Genomic DNA, 6,522 nt, shown 5'->3' with positions numbered 1-6,522 from the left:
GATTTACAACCATCCACCCATGTACAGTAAGAAGCTGCACTCACAACCGTGGGCATCAGCAAGTTGGTGAAATTTAAACAAAACAAAACAGCATTACATCTGAAACTCTTATTGTACCCAAAATACAAATTTTAGTGATTACATGTGGCTTCATTAATTATGTTCAAAAGGATGAATACATAACGCAAGTAATAACTTTATAATCAGTCAGTGAATGAAGGAGCTCAAGAGTGCAAATATAGTTGCAATAAAGTGACAAATATGCCCTTTTATGTCAAACAAAGACCGAAATAAGTGGCATCAGTGTGAGGATGAAAATGAGCGATCCAACCTCACACTGCAGATATCAGGGCAACGCACAGTGGGGGGGCGGGGGGTTGCAGTCTGCGCGCACAAGAGGGCTAACAACGCTGTGAGTGACAGAATCCACCCAAACTGAGGAACAGCTTCTTCCCCAGAGCTGAAGCCTGCACTGTTTGCACTATAATATAATATAATATAATATAATATGTTGCTATTTAATGTTTTTTGTTCGTGTTGCAGCTGCTCTGTGAGCCAAGCTTTCGTTGTCTAAATTCAATGGAAATATATCTCTGCACCACACGATGGCGATAGATTCTCACAGTCTGTGCTCTGCTTCCGCCACCAGTCATCTTTAAATCTTTTTTTTTATTCAATGAAACCTTTAACTCGCAGCATTACTTTAAAAAAATCATATTTAAATACAAAAAAAAAATAAATACATGAACGACAGTAGTAGAAAATTGATAAAATAACACCAAATAAATATATTTACAAATGATAGCAACATCAATGGAATAAAAGCATGAACACCAGCAGAAGGAGAAAGAGGCCTGTATCTACATTATTACTCTGGCAGCTCTCAGGCTCCATACAGACAGGACACGTTGCAGCGTAATTGCAGACAGGTGCGTGGGCCTGAGCTCCGCCCAGGCAGAATGACGAGTGGAAGAAAGCAGCAACACAATAAACATATGTAGCCTTGCGGAGCCGGCCGGGCAGACATCGAGACCGTGACAGAGTGCAAAACTTTTATACTTGACAACTGTTAAGAGTTCAAATATTGAGGAAGGAGAGTAAAAACAACCATGGTCCAGAAGAGCTTGGTCAAACAATTGATTTTAATGAACACACGCGTGGGGGGAGTAGTCGGAGTTTCCTGTCACTCTGACTTTGCACAGAGTGTACTCAGAATCAACAGAATCAGCACATACACACTTAAGATTATAACAAGCATTCAATCAAAAGCATTTATTATAGATTCAACTCAACAGTTTAAATTGGTTATAACTGCACCTGTAACAAAGGCTAATTGGGTGCCAATATGTTTAAACATCTGAATGCAATATCAGTGCTGTAGATTATATTATTAATGCAATGGTAATGATGATGATTATTAACAATAGCAGCAAAATAATTTCCCTGATCTCCACACTCCCTCTTTTGACCCACTTTCCCTAAAAAGAGGGTCACTACACTTTACTTGTTTCATTTCTCTGACATCCATCCTCTGGCTCAGCAAATCAGACAACCTCATGTCATCTAGGTGGTCCAATAATAAAATGCCAGCTCCCACTTGAGAACACTCCATGCGTAAGATTAGGTTTTTTCTGCGTCCCTCTCGTGGTCCATCAGGCCTCGGGCCTCCAGGATCCTCACCCCCCTGTGGTCGCCGAGATCTTCTGCAAAGGAAACAAAACAGCTTTTCCTGCGCCTCCCTAACTTATCATGTTTGGGACTCTTTAATCAAAAGCATGATCCTAATTATGTTCTTGACTTATTGACTTGTATATACATACACACACACACACACACACACACACACACACATATATACTCTTCAACGTTACTCATTTTAAGCGCTGCTTTCACGTCCCTGCATGTTTCCTATTGCTCGCCTTATCTGATCATCAACATCCTGTACACAAAACTGTCGCTGCTGCAAGTGCCTTAACTCTGATCTAAAGTCACCTTTCACAAGAAAATCATTATAAGCGCCTATTCTACTAAAAGATCCAAGAGAGAACAACCATTTTAATCAATTAAGTTTAAGCATATAAGCAATTACTCATGCATACATTTTATCATAGCTAAACGCTGCCTAAAAACAACTCCTGTGTGTTAACACCAACTTCATTTTAACACTCACATTTCCTATGTTATAACCCGTTTTTGGTATAGCCTTTTTATTTCATTTTGCTCCTTTTAATGTAACAATACCTTCTAATTCTAGTTTATCAGACTTAACCAAAATAAATGCTTTCCTTCCTTTGGTCCTTCTTTAAAGCAAGAAACTCTTATCCAGTTCCTCTTTTCTGTCACTTGTTACAGGGCCAGCTCAAGTTCAGTTACAAGCTAAATGAATTTCAGGCCTCTGGCCTGACAGGTTTATGGATTCTATGTGTTTGTAAGCATGTGCGGCCTTCTATGCTCCAGTCACTTAGCACAATAGATTGCCTGGACATTCGCGCCAAACAAAGCTTTTGACCTTCATTTTAATAGACTGAGCCACAACTCCTTAATAAGCATCAAAATGCAATGTATATAAAATCATTTCTACGTATAAGCTCTCCCCTCTATCCTAAAAATAAATCTGTAATAACATTATAACCACTTCTTCTAGAAATCAAAAAGAACTCAGACATTTTCTACTCCTACAACTTTCACTAGTTTTCCCCAAAGCATATCTTTTTGTCAAAGTGTCCCACAATTTCCCTCTAAGATTTGTATACAGCTTTAAAAACACCGGCATTGTATCTTCTAAACAGGATTCAGTTCACTTTAATCCTTTAACCTTAACATAAAAATAACAATTTCTGCTTCAGTTTTACCATATCTAAATGATCAAAAACCCCAAAAGTTATAAAATAATCCTAAAACCCATTTCAAATTAAACCTTAAATTCCCCCTTTTTTGACACATCTCATGTGTCAAACTAAAAATGCTCCACCCAAGCTTAGGAAATTAAAAGAAAAATACAGTTAGTCATATCATCCCTCAAAACACCTCAGCAATCCTCCTCTCAGGTATATTTGCTCCGACCCTGCAAACCTGTCTTTAAGGAATGAAATCCATTTAATCATCATGTCACATCTTTTCGAACTCCCAGCTCTATCCACAGCCTGCATCCTTGGAACTTCCTAAAAACAAAACCTGAACTTCACATTCCATACTCAGTTTTCCCCCTTATGATCCAATCTGTGTTATAAAAATAAACTTAGAACAGTTATCAGTCATGTGTTTCTTCAGTTAATGGTAACATGAGTTATATCAAAAAAAATGTTTCCCCTTTAGCATTCTCCCAACAATATACTATAATACCATAATCTAACCCCAGTCAATAAAACAGAAATTTTCTCAAAGCAAACATCAGCAACCCAAAATCAACATCGCCAGAATTAAGCCTTCCACTCCTCCTGCTTATGGCAAAAGCAAAGCAAAGCATACCCTTTCTCTTGCTGGCATGGCAAGTGGTTTGTCCACATTTATTCATCCCCACCGTCATCCAGTCACACACATCCACACCATGTATTCACACCAGGTATTGCTAATAGTGGAGCCTCCCGCGCAAGTAATCAGATTCTCCACTCTCAGCAAAATGAGCTCATTCATTTGTTTTATTTGTCATAGTAAAATAGTTCTTTATGCTTTTGGACTGGATTGACTCGCTATTATTGTCCCGATTCGTATTTTGAAGAAAAGACAAACGACTACAAAGTCCCAATAAGGTGCGTCAAAACAAGGATTTTATTGAAATATATATGGGGGGGGGGGGGGGGGGGGGAGTAGAGCACGATCACTCAAACAGCGGCGATCTTCCCCGAACAATACTTGGGGTGTAACATGCATATGATGACCAGTAATATGCGTCACCGCAGATGAAAAACAACATGCATGTTCCCCCCCAGTTGTTCTGCAAAGCCCACCATGGCGTCCCTGGTAAGGTTTGAGAGCCTCAGCAAATTATAATGAACATAATTAATGCGATCAACATTTTTATTTGGAGTTATCCATAGGAACACACTTTCAAATCCTGCTGCTATTTGGTTAACTAATTTATATTCATCAGGAACTCCCCTGGGAACTCCAATCGAGTCAATCCAGGTAGGCGAGTCCGTTCTCGGGTCATAAATCTGTGTACCCGTTGTGCTTCTTTCCCTCAACATGCGTCTCCTACATCTGACTGTCAATGTACGCGTGTCATGTTGTGGAATGGCTTTTACCCTACTCCCTATTAGCATCAATGGTGCTCCTAACAGCACCATAGCACATGTCCCCACACTCCCCAAAGGAACACGCACCAAAAGGGTGTGATGTCCACAGTAATAATACAACCCACCTCTAGCCCATGTACCTATTATGGTGTTTGGGTCACTTACATTATTTGTGGTCCTTCCCGTGAGCGTCCTCTCACACCAACTAGGGTCAATTTCTCCCAGAGTGTATTTCACGGCGTCCGTAGAAAATTCAAAACGTGTAATTATTTTGTTTAGGTATGAATGAACCTGTCTGCGTACGCTTGTCAATTGGTGGATATAAACTTGACAGTGTGATGCAGTCACCCGTGGCCACAGCTTCTCTAGTTAATCTCAACATGCAATTATAACCCCACTCATCCTCTGGATACAGAGGCGCAGGCTCAGTAAACAAACGAGGTCTAGCTGTAGCACAGGCAACACAATCATCTACATGCTGTTCCCTAGCATTTTGAGCCACCCAATCCAGCCAGAGATTGCTGTCACTGAATCCGGTGGCACGTTCAATTAAATCTTTTCAGGCAAGTGTAGTCAACTGCAACTACCTTCCTATCTGAGTTTTGGTTAATTTTTATCAGTGATGTCCCATTGTCCCTTACTACAGGCCTCATTGGTTTAGCTTTACTAAGAAAATTAACTTTTATTAACCTTTTTGGATCTATCCCTACAGTTTCCACACCCAGAACTAAATATAAGGAATTTTGACGCCACCAGTTCCCCATTGACAAGGTCAATGGATTCTGGGCCGGACTATAATCTCTCTGAAGTTTTAGCTCATTCTCTGGCCCCTGCTCTGACGCCTCCCAATCTTCCCCAGTGTAACCTTTTACCTGATCCCAGTTCCGACACCAATTGGCATAAGGACGACTTCCCCTTTCACAATATGTGTTCACAGCATAATCCCAACACACCCACACATTAAATCCCCTCCAGCTACTGTCAGCTCCCTTACAGATAAAAACGTTGCACAAATCAAACGTGAATGAAGTGGTGGACCCATTAACATAGTCTAATTCTAGTCCACCATATATGCTGAGGCACTCATCCCTTTTACCTGAGACTTCACGCTTAACCTTCCTTGGCAACGCAATCAATTTGGACTCTGAAGCGGGTAGACCTCTGCGTCTGGGCAATTCACCTGTCTGCCAAAAAACAAAGAAACATTAGAACACTCACGCACGCCAACACCCCAGTTATTTTCCAATCTCCCCACAAGCCCATGGTTTTGGTTCCCCTACTCTCCTCTAACTCTAGACTGGAGCCCCAGCCTATCACGCTTCACGCCTCTTTGGCACCTCCTCTTTGAGTGAAGAGACGCCCCGGATCCTTCTCTTCTTTCTTCGACTTCCCAGGTAGACTATTTGGGGATGAGCTTGTCTCCACCAAGCTCTCGTCTGCCACTGCACATTGAGACCAATGGAACCAGGTCTGGCCTTTCCCCTTCAACTGGACCGCTGTTGTGGTACGAGCGTTCACTTCAAATGGCCCCGTCCACCTCGGGTCTTTCCACTTTCGCTTGATGACCTTCAGCCACACCACCTTGGCGTCGGGTGCGGACCTGTCCACCGTGGTCACTCCTGCTGCAACCTGTTGTGTGAAACTAGACACAAGAGCTTTTAATTCTTTCCAATATTCTGCATGCGTTCTGTTACTTTTTATACTCTCTTCAGCCGGGACTGCCGTCCAGGGACCTGGAAACTGTCGTCCTGTCAACAGCTCGTACGGCGTGAAGCCTGTGGATTGGTTAACAGAACATCTTATGATCATTAATGCAATGGGCAGGGATGCGACCCAATTTAGCCCCGTCTGAGCACAAATTTTGTTCTTCAAATTTAGATTCATCCTTTCTACTTTCCCTTGGGACTGAGGATGATACACAGTTCCAAACGTGTGTTGCACCCCCAGCCTCTGTTCTGCCTCCGCCAAATCTTTGTTTTTAAAATGGGTCCCATTATCTGACCGAATTCGCTTGGGGAACCCATACCTCCTTTTAGACAGGGACTTTCAATCTGATCAGGTCCCCACTGGTAGCCTTCTCCTCAGCCAGTTGTAATCTGGAAAGCCCACCTTATATTTGCTCTCCCGAGAATTTGTCACCGCTGTTATTCACTGTTGCAGGCCTGCTTAGAACAAAAATGAGAAAAAAAAAAAGAGCTGATTATTAGCTCATCAAAGCACCTGACAGGTTTTCTTTAAGTGCACTGTTACAAAAATAATGGGCCCCTTCTTAGACGTCCATGTTTAA

At 41.8% G+C, this 6,522-nt stretch overlaps 1 long non-coding RNA gene across 1 annotated transcript in view; it reads right to left on the bottom strand.

The window, feature by feature from the left end:
- Positions 1–4,919: 4,919 nt before the first annotated feature.
- LOC146671353 (uncharacterized) overlaps positions 4,920–6,522 on the bottom strand; it is a 42,167-nt gene continuing 40,564 nt past the window's right edge. Inside the window, exons 5-6 of the long non-coding RNA XR_014911446.1 lie at positions 5,939–6,397; positions 4,920–5,792 (exon numbers count right to left, since the gene is read on the bottom strand). This is a non-coding gene — a long non-coding RNA (uncharacterized LOC146671353). The remainder of the gene's footprint in view (positions 5,793–5,938; positions 6,398–6,522) is intronic.

The sequence above is a fragment of the Rhamphochromis longiceps genome, linkage group LG4 (genome assembly GCF_057381845.1).
Source record: "Rhamphochromis longiceps isolate RC_006_pf linkage group LG4, R_longiceps_female_GT1.1, whole genome shotgun sequence".
In the NCBI taxonomy this organism is placed as follows: Eukaryota; Metazoa; Chordata; class Actinopteri; order Cichliformes; family Cichlidae; genus Rhamphochromis; species Rhamphochromis longiceps.
Note: the sequence above shows the minus strand (reverse complement) of the source record. Positions and strands in the feature narration are given on the sequence as shown.